Source organism: Tupaia chinensis, unplaced genomic scaffold (assembly GCF_000334495.1).
Source record: "Tupaia chinensis unplaced genomic scaffold, TupChi_1.0 Scaffold000657_1, whole genome shotgun sequence".
Lineage (NCBI taxonomy): Eukaryota > Metazoa > Chordata > Mammalia > Scandentia > Tupaiidae > Tupaia > Tupaia belangeri.
In genome coordinates, this window is record NW_006160178.1 from 1,243,756 (window position 1) to 1,258,809 (window position 15,054).

Below are 15,054 nucleotides of genomic sequence, written 5' to 3' on the forward strand. Positions count from 1 at the left end.
GTCTGTCGCTGACTCCTCTCTCTCTCTCTTTTTTTTTTTTAATTTTTGCTTTTTAGAATTTTGTTTAAGGTGAGGCATCTTTCTGGGCCTGTTGGCCCCGCCTAGCCCTTTATCTTGTTAATAATTCCCTCTCCCACTCCCCACCCAGGGAGAATTCTGTCCATGGATATTTGTATTTCAGCTGTGCTTGCTACTGAAAATATTTAGATTTATTAAGATATTTAGTGAAACAATAAAATGGGGGAGTCAGAGAAAGCAACAATAGATACCAGACACAATGCGGGAGGAGGGTGGGAGATAGCAGAGGCTGAGATAGGGAATCAAAGATGGGAAAAAAGGCAAAATATACAGAAAACAAGAAATGGAAAATTATGTGTTGACAACAACATATATGTTGATGTGCTTGATTGAGCCATTATACAGTGTAACTGTGAATGGAAAAATCTCATTTTGTATGCTATAATGATGTACAGTGAATGAATGTAAATAAATAAATAAAAATAAATAAAAAATCAAGAATAAAAATAATTGTTGCTTTTAAGATAAATGATTAATGTCATTGTTACATAAAAAATATTTAAAAATAAACTCTGACCTCCTGACAAAGGCAAATGTAATGAAACACCACATCACAACAGAAAAACTAAAATGACCACTTAGGGAAAAAAATAAATGAATAATTTAAATAAGGGCAATGGTGATTAAGTAAAGATAACAATATGAAGCTCCAATATTTCCCCAGTGAGGTAATTGAATATGAAAATTTAAAAAGTATTCTACCTAGTTTCAATGACGGCATTAAAAATGAATTTACTTTAATAGTGAGGATATAACTTGGCGAAATATAAATGTGTATAGCACATTATCTAACACTATCTACATTTTTAAAAAGTCTTATTCTAAATCATTTCTAGTAATGTGTTTAAAGGTTTAGACATAAAGATACTCATTACAGCATTGCTTTGGATGAGTTCAGAAGCAATATAAATGATCAAAAGTAGAAATATAATAAAATGATCTAGTGCTTTCTAAAATAATAAAATACTATGAAAAGATTAAAAGTGATGTAAATGTATTTATTTCTGAACATGGGAGTTGTTAATAACATATCATTAAGTTAAATAACATATTTCAAGCCAACATGTGCAAATGTGGTTGAAACTACTAGCTATTAAGCAATATTCCTCTTCACCCTCTTCTTTATGCTTATAACTAAATTGCTTTCCTCTCATACTTGTGGTTAAATAAGGACACACCCCTATTTCCTGGCTAATGCAACAGTCGCAGTGATATGTGGTTTGGCTGGCACATGGAACCTCACATACATGCAGACACATTTCTACACAGCTTCCTACCCATATATCCCAGAAGGGTAATACCTGGTCATTTTAAAACCAGCATCACCTGCCCTAAACAGTTACACTGGGAAAAAAAAAAAAAATTGGGTTTTTTAAAATTTCTTTTTAAAAGCATAATTTTTTTAGAATTATTTCATTTAACTTTATTCATTTATTTGCTTATTGTAGAGGGGCAGAGTGAGAAAGAGAGAGCGGGAGAGAGAGAAAGTGAGAAAGCAAACCACCAGGTCCGGGACTCAAACTGCGATTGGCCATGTGGGAGTCCAGCACCCTTAATCACCATGCCACCTGCTAGCCCGTAAAAGTGTGATTTCTAAAAGTTTAATCCTTTATTTTTTTTCTGTAAGCAAGAGAAACAGAGAGAAGAGAGAAAGAGATGGAAGGCCCCCACAGGTTGTCAGTGTCGTGATCCAGCCTCAGCTTCATCCAGTCATGGATTGTGCCTGATATATTCAAGAGATGTCCAGATGTGAATGCATAATCTCTCCAGGTGATTCAGCCTCATAGACCACCACATTCTACTACTGTGGTCCCTAACTTCTTATTCTTCAAATCACTGTTTTGTAGATTTCTCTCCACTCTCAGATAATCTTAACCTCACTTACTCAGTAATATTGTTTTCTTATTGTACAATTGTGTTAACATCATGTGGTTATTAAGAATAATCTCTCTGGAACCATCCGGTCTGGGTTCAAACCTTAGCTCTGATCCGTATTAGATACTTGATCTTCAACAAGTTATACAATCTATTTCTCAGTTCTCACAACTTTAAAACATGCATAAAAAGAGGATTTTCATTGTCAAAAATATTTCAATAACAAAAATAAGAAAAAAGTGAGTGACATTTCAAGTGCCAAACTAGAGCCTTCTTTAACTAGCGAATGGAAGGATTACTTAAGTATCTAGGAATGTGCTTCTGTTTACTATTTACCCTACTATTTACCAAATAAACTCAGATTTCAAAGTTATGATTGTCCTATAGTGCATTAAATATCTTTGTGTCCTATCTTGTGATTTTAAGACAATATGCATCTTCCCATACTTATATAAACTATTGATTTTTATAATTTAATATTATTTGTTTAATTTTATTTATTATTATTATTTTTTTAATTTGCTAAAGAGCACACACTCTTGGGACCAGCAGTTAGTCTAATGGCTATGTCGCTGGACTCCCACGTGGTCGACCGCGGTTCGTATCCCAGACCCAGTGGCTTAAAACTCATGCCGGGCACGTGTGCGTGCATGCCCAAGATCCCGAAAGGAGAATGGAGGAGAAGGGATTGCAGCATGGCCATTCCCCCTGGGGGGTGATTTCTCGCTTTCTATCTCCCTGTCTGTCTGAGGAGCGCACGCGCCCTATGGCAAAAACCTCTTAAAAAAAAAAAAAGTACACAGTCTCACCAGAGTGAGACACATGGGGGGGATGAAAAAGCAAGCCACTAGGTCCACGTCTGCCATGTTGGAGTCCAGCACCCCAACCTCCACACCACTGGCTGGCCCAAATATTTGATTTTTAAAATGCTATTTTTATGACTTTTACCATTCGTGGGTTTCCTCATGAATTAGCTAAATAAATTTTAATGCATTTTATTTCTTGAATAATATAAAATAAGTGGATAATATGTACATAATAAAAACTGTTTGGGACCAGCAGTTAGCATAATGGTTATGTCGCTGGACTCCCACGTAATCTACCGCGGTTCGTGTCCCAGACCTGGTGGCTTAAAACTCACGCCGGGCACGTGTGCGTGCGTGCCCAAGATCCGGAGAGGAGAAGGGATTGCGGCATGGACATAACCCCTGGGGGTTGATTTCTCGCTTTCTGTCTGTCTCTCTCTGTCTTTCTGGCGAGTGCACGTGCCCGATAGCAAAAACTTCTAAAAAAAGAGAGAAAAACTGTTTAAAAACTGTATGACAGGAACCAGAGCAGATGATGTAATTGTTACATTGCTGGACTACCACATGGCCGACTGTTTTTGGAGTCCTGGACTTGGTGGCTTGAAACTCACACAGGGCATGTGTGTGAGCATGCCCAAAATCCCAAGAAGAAAATGAAGGAGAAGGAATTGAAGCATGACCATCCTCCCTGGGGACTAATTTCTCGCTTTCTATCTCTCTGTCTCTGTCTGTCCAGTGAGTGCATGCAACGTATAGCAAAAATCTCTTTTAAAAGAAATCTGTATGACATATATTAAGAGCTTAAAAGTGTAACATGGGTATTTATTTACTCAGAGCATATGTTTTGTGTGTGCTTACTATCTTCATGCATAAACAAAGATGCCTATATGACTTAAGTACAATCAGAAAATTGAAACATACTAGTTTGAGATTATTGAGGTAGATGGGAATAGTTTGTATCAATCTTTGTAAGCAGAGGAATGACTTGGCATGAATTACTTGAACTATGCTTCAAATTGTCCCCCCTGATTATTTTGTTGAGAATACATTTTAGGGGAACTATGATATAATCTTTACGTTAACAATAGGCAGGAGGGGCCAACATGTTGTGTAGTGGTTGAGGTGCTAAAAAGTAATTAAGAAAAAGTAGGAATCTATGAAGAGAAAAGAAATAGTAATAAGAATAACTTGCTTAAAAAAGTGGTGCCTGAATCTAAAAATAATTAGAATATAATACTAAAAACTTTTTTATATGTAAAGGCTAACATAAAAGGAACAAAATTAGAGAAATACAGTCAATTCTGATAAGAAAAACAGTGGAAATAAAAAAAGGAAAATAAGAAAGATAAAACAAAATTAGAGAAAAGTGATGCAAATGAAATAAAACAAATATTAAAACTATAGTTAAATAAAATTTTCCTGAAATTAAAAAAGTCAATCTTATAAAATACAACAATATTGGAAAAATAGTTTTAGAATTAAAAAGGACTAGACACAGCGTCAGCAGGTAGCTTGGTGGTTAAGGGCACTGGACTCCCATGTGGCGAACTGCACCCCGGACCTGGTGGCTTGCTTTCTCACTCTCTCTCTCTCGTTCTGTACCTCTCTGGTCAAATTAAAACAAATAAACAAAACAAAGCTAAATAAAATAATTCATAAATAAATAAAAAGGACTAGACACACGGTACCTATAACCTGTATTAAAGGTATAATTCTGGTTTATATTCAAGTGGAAAACAACCTATCTTTTATGTCCAACTTATGGAGAGAGAGAAAGAGAGAGAGAGAGAGAAGTAAGTCTGACTGTACATGATCAAACTATACATACCACCCAAATGGACACATCCACCAAATATGACTAATAAAGTGATACGTATTACAAAAATTATCCTTATTATTTTATAAATATTCGTAAACACACAACTCATAATACTAGCAAACACTAGGGTGTATTTGTGATTTTCCTCCAAATTAAAAAAAAATAATTTAGGGACCAGCAGATGGCTTAATGGTTACATTGCTGGATTCCCACAGTCCACTATGGTTCGAGTTCCGGATTTGGAGACTTAAAACTCATGCAGGGTGTATGTGTATGCATGTCCAAAATCCCAAGAGAAAAACGGAGAAGAGGCGATTGGGAAGTGGCCATAACCCTGGAGGGTGATTTCTCTCTTTCTGTCTCCATGTCTTTGGCAAACGCACAGTCCTTATTGCAAAAATCTCTCTATAAAACAATTCTATTAGTTACTTGGTTTATAGAACTAAATGATGATTAATAATTGATAGCTCTTATTCTATATATGACAGAAAAGAGCAAACTCCCTTTTTTGAAAGAGTTATGATGATCTCTGTTCTTGCTACTTTAACACAAGCTTTAAGATTGAAGATAAGATTCCCCACCCTACGCCAACACGAAAAGAAAATAATGCAAAAAAATCTTGACGACTTTGCTTCATTTGGGAGCTTCGCTTCTTATTTCTCACTGAATATAGATTTCAAAAACAAAATGATGACCTTGAAAGCCCCACATTTTTACTAAGGTAGTGCTGCCATTGAGGTAGTGTTGGAATTGACGTCAATAGTGAAATCTTGTTTGTAACCACCAAGCTACCTGCTGACGCTGTGTCTAGTCCTTTTTAATTCTAATAAGAATGTGGAATTTTGCTTACTGCTTTGGTTCAAGGTCTGGGGAAAAAAAAAGAAATTTAATTTAAAATGAAATTACAGAATTGAAAACAGAGTAGATACTGAAGAGACTAGGACATGAGACCTTGGCCCATCAACCAAATCTGTTACAAATCTGAGAAATAGATGTTCTCAATGTAAGATAAGGTAACTATGTTTTTTATTTTCATTTACTTTGCTTTGTTTTTCTATTCACTGGTAATTGTAATTTTTTTCTACTAATAGAGATACATTGTTAAATAGATATAAAGAACTCATACAATTTCCATTAAGGCTAACATTTTACTGACATTTGCAGAATACTTAACCTGTTTTACAACTAGACTTACCTAAAAGTCTCATTAGATTATAAGTACTGTATGAAAATAAACATTAGTTCTATGATTATCTACCTATATAAACAATTAGTATTTTGTGTATATAATAAATTGCGTATTTGCTATTACAGCCTCTGGCACCTGCCAATTCTGACCAGCTTATAAATAATTAATTCCAGATACTTGACAGATTCATTAAACATTCAGAGACATGCAAGGATAGACTTCTCACAATGTTGAAAAATATTAAGTGAATGCTACATTTTCAAATATATGACACATATCCATGAAGTTTCATCACACATAAGCCATGTTTGGCTGACAGCCTGCTTTGATCAGAGTTGGTAAAGAAGCAGCTGTAATAAGAATTCAAGACAACTTCTGCCTAAAATATTATATTTAGGGTGTGACCTTCAATTTTAAATTTATTAGGTAGTTCTATTATAGCACAAGTCCGAGATACCAACACTTAGTGAAGTATGTATCAAAAAGAGATTCTGATATAAATTCAGGTACCACGAGTTCAAAAGTGGAGCTTGAAAATGCGAGTCCATCAAGGAAACTGGAATAATATTGACAAGATATCTAACAAAAAACAAGCAGCAAACTACTTATAGTAACCTTAGCGAGAGTCATATATTTTTAAAATGCAATTCTAAACAGAATGCCTATTAAAAATGTAAAACAAAATTGGAATATTTTTTAGTATTACGAAGTGCTGAAAGTCACCTGATAGAAGATGTATGATATGGAAACATTATATTAAAATACATAGCAATATAATTGCAACGAGGTTACTGAATTACTTTATATGAGGTGTCTTTCAAAAGTTCATGGAAATGTATACTATGAAAAAAATTGTGCAAGGATTTTAAGTTGTTTTGCATTAAAATAAACTCATAATTAAATTAAATTTTCCATAAACTTTATTAATTTTCCTCATTTATTCAGAATGTGTTATTACTGCAGTAATAACACATTACTATTAACCAGAATGCAAGGAAAGAATTAGAATTTGAAGATTTAGAAATTTCATTTACCAGGACCAGTGGATGGTGTAATGGTTATGTTCGAGTCCTGGACCTAGTGGCTTAAACTTACATTGGGTGTGTGTGCATGCGTGCACAAATCTCAAGAGGAGAATGAAGAGGAAGGGGTTGCTGTGTGGCCACCCAGTCTGGGGGGTGATTTCTCACTTTCTGCTTCTCTGTCTCTCTCTGTCTCTCAGACAAGTACATATACCCTATAGTGAAAATCTCTCTAATAAAAGAAGAGAAATGTTATTTACCAAGTTTCTTTTCTGTCTGGCAGCTATTAAGCTGGGTAGCTTACAAACTGCTGTAATTTTTTTTTAAAGATATTTTTGCTATACAGCATGTGCATTCACCAGAGAGACAGAGAGACAAAAAGCAAGAAATCACTCCCCAGGGGAGATGACCATCCCACAATCCCTTCTCATTTTTCCCTCAGGATTTTGGGCATGCATGCACAGAGGCCTGGCATGTTTTAAACCTCCAGGTTCAGCACTCAGACCGTGGTCAGACATGTGAAAGTCCAGCACTTTAAACTGCTGCACCATATACTGGACCCCAAACAACAAAAATTTATTTCTCACACTTCTGAAGTCTGGGAAGTTCATGTTTATGAGGTCAGCAGATATAGTGCCCAGCAAGGGCCCACTTCCTGGCTCATCACTGTACTTCCTGCAGCATCTACACATTGTAAAAGGACACTTGTTATGAGAATTGAATCACATGATGTAATTCTTAGTCTAAAGCTAAAGACCTGAGAAACTTAGGTGCCAGTAGTGAAAGTCCTGAAATGTGAAGGGCCCAAAGCAGGAATTCTGATGGCAGAGGGCAGGAAAAGGTAAAAATGTCCCAGCTCAGAAAAGAAAGTAAATTCAACCTTTTTTCTTGTTTTTTGTTCCATTCAGACCTTAAATAAATTAGGTGATACTTCCCCATATAGGTGAAAGTGAAATTTGATTTCTCAGTCTATTGGTTCAAATGCTAATCTCTGCCAGAGAGACCCTCACACACATACCCAGAAATAATTTTGCTAGCTATGAGGCTGTGTCTCCAAGAAGACAATCATATATATAAATACACATGTATGCATGTATGTATATATATAGGTGTGTGTGTGTGTGTAAAAAAAAATATGACTATCTTCTTGGAGATATACAGCCTTCGTCCCTCCTCCCTGGGTCTGTAGTGTTATCTGATGCTGATTTCATATATAATATTGGATGATCAGAATAGTTATATTTTTCTATTTTTTTCTAATGTAAAAATGTATCATGACTTTTCCAACGACCTAATAGAAGGGTCAATAACACATTATGTTAACTAAAGATAATTTCATCTTTTTGTCAAAGAGAGACATTTCTGGATTCATAATATTTGTGGAAAACAGTAACATCAGGTAAATCAAATATTTAGGAAATGACAAATATATTTTCATTATCTCTAGAGTTCTAAAGAAGTTGTTAATATCATGACGATCATTTTAATTGAAGATTTTATACTTGACAAATTTCATGTGAAAAAATTTACTTCATAATAGTAGAGGAAAAATTGTAGTTTACTAGGAAATGAGTTTTCATAAATAAAATAAATTATTATACTTGGGCAATTAATTAAGAAATATTGCTAATTAATAACAAGAAAAATAATTTTGAAACTTCTCTTCAAAATTTCAACATAAAATATAATATTTTGACGTGTTTATTAAAATATGTAATATAGTCAATGTATGTGTGTGTGTATATTTACACATATCAACATTTCTAAAAAGTGTCATTTTTAGCACACCAACAGTTGCTGTTACTTTACCCTAAATTTTATCATCTAAAAAGTTATTGTCATGTTTCTCCATTTCTGAAGAATAGTATCTATAGAGGAAAGATCTGTGATAAGACAGTCAGTAGATTACTAACTAATTATAATCCTTTATGTAGTATCTATTGATTATGTAGTATCAATGTAGATCTTCATTGGCCTTATTTTTATAAAGGATTTTGTGAGGAAAGCTTCTAGGAAACATTCCTATGTAAAAGTACATAATGCAAATCATTTTAATTTTAATTAATCTTATGTCCTTTTTCTCTTTATTAATATTGTTAGTAATAGTTTTAAGCATGTCCTTTGTCTGATAGAAAAACATGATGGCACAGAAAAACAGACTAGATCATACAGAAAATAGAATCTCAGACGTAGAAGAGAAAATCACTGGCCTAGAAAAATCCACCACAAGACTGAGAAAATGGCCCAAAAAATGAAAATAATATACGAGAAATACTAGATATTGTCAAACGTCAAAATATCTGGATAATTGGTATCCCAGAAGGCAAAGAGACTCATAAGGGCATTGATAATCTATTCCATGAAATCCTCCAAGAAAACTTTCCAAACCTAGAGAGGCACTCAAAGATCCAGTCCCAAGAAATACAAAGGACCCCAAATAGAATCAACCCAAGAAGATCTTCTCCAAGACACATTATAGCCAGATTGACTAAAACCACAGACAAAGACAAGATACTAAGATTAGCAAGAGAAAAACATCAAATTACCTTCAAAGGATATCCCATCAGGCTAACAGCAGATCTCTCATCGGAAACAATGCAGGCGAGGAAGGAATGGGAAAATATATTCAAAGTATTAAGAGAAAGGCAATTTCAGCCGAGAATACTGTACCAGTAAGATTATCCTTCATACGGGAAGAAAAGACAAAAACATTCTCAGATAAACAAAACCTGAAAGAATTTACCAGCACCAGACCAGATCTCTAAGACATTCTCAAGGGAATGCTATATCAGGAAAATTAAACACAGTCACACAGAAGTAAGAGTTTAAAAACTAAGAAAATGACCAACTTAATCAATCATAAGGACAAGTCTGGAGTTGAATATTATATCCCAGAATTTAATCAGGAAAATCGAATGACAACAGAAGATAAAGTACATGCAACTGATTTGGTGAAATGGAATTTTATGACTTTTGACTAAAACATTGCTTATTTTCTTTTGGGTTTTTGTCCAGTTTTAAGGATTTGTGTCCTGTCTTGAGCTGTCAATAGGTTCACGTACCTACCGTTTGAACAGAATCCTAACCTGTTTCCTAGCTTTAAGTTTTAAGCAAAGCTCCTTAGCATTTCTTTGATTTAAGTTAAAACTGCTTTCCTTGAAATTGCCAAGTGAACTTGCTATTGAAAGTAGTTAGATTATTTAAGAAAGTGTGTGGTCACTACAATGTGGGGAGGAAAGGAATGGAAGACAACTGTAGACACCAGAGATAGTGTGAGAAATGGATGAGAAAGGACAGGGGGTCAGAAATAGGTCAGAAGTGGGTGGGAAAGGACAGAGGTAAGAAATAGAAATGGAATTTTTTTTTTTTTTTTTTTGGAGAGGTTTTTGCTATAGAGCGCGTGCACTCACCAGACGGACAGAGAGAGACAGAGAGACAGAAAGCGAGAAATCACCCCCCAGAGGGGATGGCCACGCCGCAATCCCTTCTCCTCTATTCTCCTCTTGGGATCTTGGGCACGCACGCACACGTGCCCGGTGTGAGTTTAAGCCACCGGGTCCAGGACTCGAACCGCGGTCGACTACGTGGGAGTCCAGCGACATAGCCATTATGCTAACTGCTGGTCCCTTCGAAATGGAAAATTTTTGATGACAGCACACATGATTAAGCCTCTATGCAGTATATTCTGCATGGGAACTCATATTTTGCATGCTGTGATGATGCTTAGGGAATGAATGTGAATTAACAAAAGTTTCAGAGAAAAATATTTCATAAGTAAATTACAGGACACTTATGACTAGATTCTAGCTTTGTCCATATTGTTAGTTTAACATATTGTGTGAATCAATAAAATATGTAAAAATGTTTAGTATGGAAGGGAGAGAGGGAAATGGAAAAAAAAGTAAAAGTATGCTTAATTGACAAAAAAATGAGAAGCTATTTGCTGATAAGTTATTGAGTAATATCTTTGGCTTGACTGACATGCATAGTATTTGTGCTGGAAAAAGAAATGTTGTACACTGTAAAGATGTGATTAAATGTAAATAAATTAATTAATTTAAAAAAGGAAAATCCTATTAGAATCATCTCAATGATCTAATAATCTATATCAATCATCTAAAACGATTGACTTAATTGGAAGCTGGAGAGATATTTTCTTTGGCCTGCACATTATTAAAAAACTGACCCCAACAAACCAATCAACATTTAGAATGCCTAAAAATTTCATAAAGAATTTTCAGTTATTTTGAAAAATTAGAATTTGTCAACAAAGAATTCCATTCTCAATGATAAAGACTAGCCAAAACAAAGGGCAAGTGACCTGTGTTTATAAAGGACAACCAGACCCTAATTCATGTCATTTTGCTTTATGTAAGTGAACCATGTGGGCAATTGGGTTGGCCACCCTTAAAGTCACTTCATCAAACCTTACCGTGGCCCTCTTGCTCCATCTAGTGGTAAATCCAATGAAACATGAAAAGAGATCTGATATTTGGGAACCATAGGCACGAAGTTACAGTTGACTGATTGATTATGAGATAAACAGTCCCTGGCATCAGGGAAGGTCAAAGTGAGCAAGGGCACTATATTGCATATGGCTGTATGAGCATTATTTGGGAGGCAATGAGACAGAGGACCGTGGCAATATTGGATTCACCAGTTACTTAGCTAATATCACCAGCAGTGTGGACGTACAAGTGAGAGACTCTCAAACTTGTAGCTTCAGAAATAAGCTCAATTACTAACATATTCCAGGTGAAAGATATAATGCTTTAAAAATGCAATGGTAGGAGAAAATGAAGTCTAATATACTGGAAATAAACTTGTCAGGACTTGGAGATTGATAAAAGGAGGAAAGTGAAAATCACAGAGAAATCTAGAGTTATCTGCAGTTGTTTAAGTGAGTGAAAAATGAAGTCCTGGTCCAGTTCTTGCAGTGTAAACTGTGAAAACACTGTTCTTCAGGCTGATACAATGTGGGAAGCCCAGGCTCAAGCCCTCCAACCTAAAGGCTGGGCATGGTGGTAAACTCCCATAATTCCGGCAACTCAGGAGACTGAGGCATATGAATCATGAGCTTGAGGCTGGCATAGGCAACACAGCAAGAGCCTGTATGGAAGAGCTGGATGTGAGTGATGGTGCATGCCTCCAGGTGTGGCTACTACTCCAGGCTGAGGCAGGAGAGTTGGGACATGATGAGACCCTGTCTTAAAAAAAAAAAAAAAAGTGTCAGCCAAATGAATTAGTGATTAAGGTTGTTGAATCCAACAAGGCTAACCAAGCAGTTTGAATCCCAGCTGCTGTGGCCTGCAAAACATGCTGAGTATGTCTGTGTGCATGCACCAAATCAAAACTGGATGGAGAAATGGAGGAGAATGGATTGTGGCATGACCATGCCCCGTTCCCCATTAGGGAAGTGCTTTCTCCCTCTTCCTCTCTGTTGCTCCGTCTCTTGTGAGTACACACGCCCTGTGGTAAATTTAATAATACTAATTTAAAAAGCATCTCCCAAATACATTTGTAATTGATGATTTAGGCTTTTAAAGTATCAAACAATTTGTGAAAAATCCCAAAAGAAAGCATCTATTTATCATTAATTTAAAGAGAAATATAAAAAATTAAAGAGAAATGCTATTAGTAAACCAATTTGTTTAAGAATTGAAAATAGTTGGGACTAGCAGATGGTGTAGCAGGTACATCACTGGACTCACACATGGCCGATCACAATTTGAGTCCTGGACCTGCTGGCTTCAGAATCATACCATGTGCATGTACAAGATCCTGTGAGAATAGAGGAGAAGGGACTGTGGCATTGCCACCTTCCTGGGGAGAGATTTCTCACTTTCCCTCTCACTGTGTCTGTTTCTCTCTCTCTCTCTGGTGAGAGCACATACCTTATTGCAAAAGAAACTCTTAAAAAAATAAAAGGAATTAAAAATACTTTTCTGAAGTACCAGTAGATGGCTCAATGGTTATGTCACTGGACTGCCATGTAGTCATCTGCAGTTCATGTCCTGGATCCAGTGGCTTACAACTCACGTCAGGTGTGTGTGTGTGTATGCCGAAAATCCCGAGAGGAGACTGGAGAAAAAGGGATTGTAACAGTGATTTCTTGCTTTCTGTCTCTGTCTCTGTCCCTCCAGTGAGTGCATGTGTCCTATACCAAAACAGCTCTTAAAAAACAATCAGAAAATACTTTTTTGAGGGACCAGCAGATTGCATAGTGGTTATGTCACTGGACTCCCACATGATCAACCATAGCATAAATCCTGAACCTCCTGTCCTGAAATGCCAGTTACATGTGCATGTACGCCCAAAATGCCGAGAGAAAAATAGAGAAGGGATTGTGTCGTGGCTTTCCCCCGGGGGGTGATTTCTTGGTTTCTGTCTCTCTCTCTCTCTGGTGAGCATATGCCCCCTACAGCAACAATCTCTCTTAAAATTTTTTTTTTGAATATTCAGATAGATCTTTACAGATCAAGAGCAGCATAATGAAGCATAACAGGGATAATAAAAAAAACAATTGTTATTTAATAATTGGCAAATAAGGGAAAATAAATAAGGATGATAAAGTGACCTGAAGCCAATCTCTAAGTCCTCAGATAAGGACAGGTTGTTGTATGGAGAAAGTCTCTTTGTCACGTACTTTCTACACATTATTTCAGATCTTTTCTGCTTCATGAGTCACCAGGATCTTTACTACTTACTTCAGGATTTCTGGAGCAGAACAAATAGTCAAGTGCTGACCAAGTAGTCAGGTAACTAGACACACATGAGGCTGTAGGTCTCACTGTGTCTGCCTCACCATCATTTTCAGACTCATATAAAGCTCCTGGTTGTAAGGTAGGAGATGTAATTTCTCCAGCTGCTTCCACAGGGGGAAGATAATACAACTGAAATGTTTGGAAGTTGATTGGCATGGATTGAACTTTGATTACTGGGCATAGAACAGAGAGAACTACAGATAAATGTCTTCTGCATAGCCTGTCTTGGCTGTACATTTTGTATAGCCTCTCTAAAAATTTCCAGGAAAGTGGAGTCATTGGTCACTCTTGTAACACTGTGTCTAGGATGTTAATAGATATTATTATTTTTTAGTCTGGCTTGCCTTACTTAGCCCTATTTTTTTTTTAATTTGTTTTTATTTTTTAACAGTCTTGTTTGCCTTACTTAGCCCTATTTTTAAAAAAGTTATCTACTTCAGAAAAAGTATATAAAAGTATTTCTGAGTCTGCCTCAAGTTCTGCTTTATGAGATCTTTGGCTACTACATGCTTTGGTCAGAGTTTTAACTGACTTGTATTACTGAATCAGCCACTATGTGGTTTCGTAGCAAGGATAAAAGGAGGTACCTAGATCTAATTCTTCTCTGTATCCTGTGACCATGCTTCCTATAGAGTAATCAGAATCAAGAGTGAGAACATTTCCCACAGAGCAGAGCATGATTGTCACGTGAAAGGATGGATTGAAGGGGCAAGGAGGAAACATCAAGCCAGAAGTTCTGAAGAGAGTCCCTTAATATTTGGTGCTTTGGTTTCCTCATCTGTGAAGTGGAACAGAAATAGCATTCACACAATAGGTTGGTCAGCGAAATTTAAAAGTTTCATTGAATCAAGTATGAGTCAAGGGACCGGCAATTGGCTTAATGGCTATGTCACTGGACTCCCATGTAGTCCACCACTGTTCAGGTCCCAGACCCGGTGGCTTAAACTCATGCCAGGTTCATGTGTGTGCATGCCCAAGATCCCGAGAGGAGAATGGAGGAGAAGGGATTGCGGCATGGCCATCTCTCCCGGGGCGGAGGGGGGGAATTCTCGCTTTCTGTCTCTCTGTCTCTCTCTGTCTTTCTGGTGAGCGCATGCACCCTATAGCAAAAAAAACTTAAAAAAAAAATAAAGGAAGAATGAGTCAATACAGAACAGTGTCTGGCACATCATATGCACGCACTATATGTTAGTCATTTTCATTATTAATTATTATTATATTTTAATAAAAAGGGCATCGTGGATTCTGAAAAGGTATTAGAATTGTTTGTATTTACTTTTATTTTTTAAGAAAATATTTTAAAATTTATTTTGATTTCTATTTTTGATGTTAGCTCTTAAATTCAAATGTGCAGTTGTTCATTATATTCAAGCACATTTTTCTAAAATGTATATTGAACATTTACTAACTTTTTTTTTTTTGAGAGGTTTTTGCTATAGGGCACGTGTGCTCACCAGACAGACAGAGACAGACAGATAGAAAGCAAGAAATCCCCCCCCAG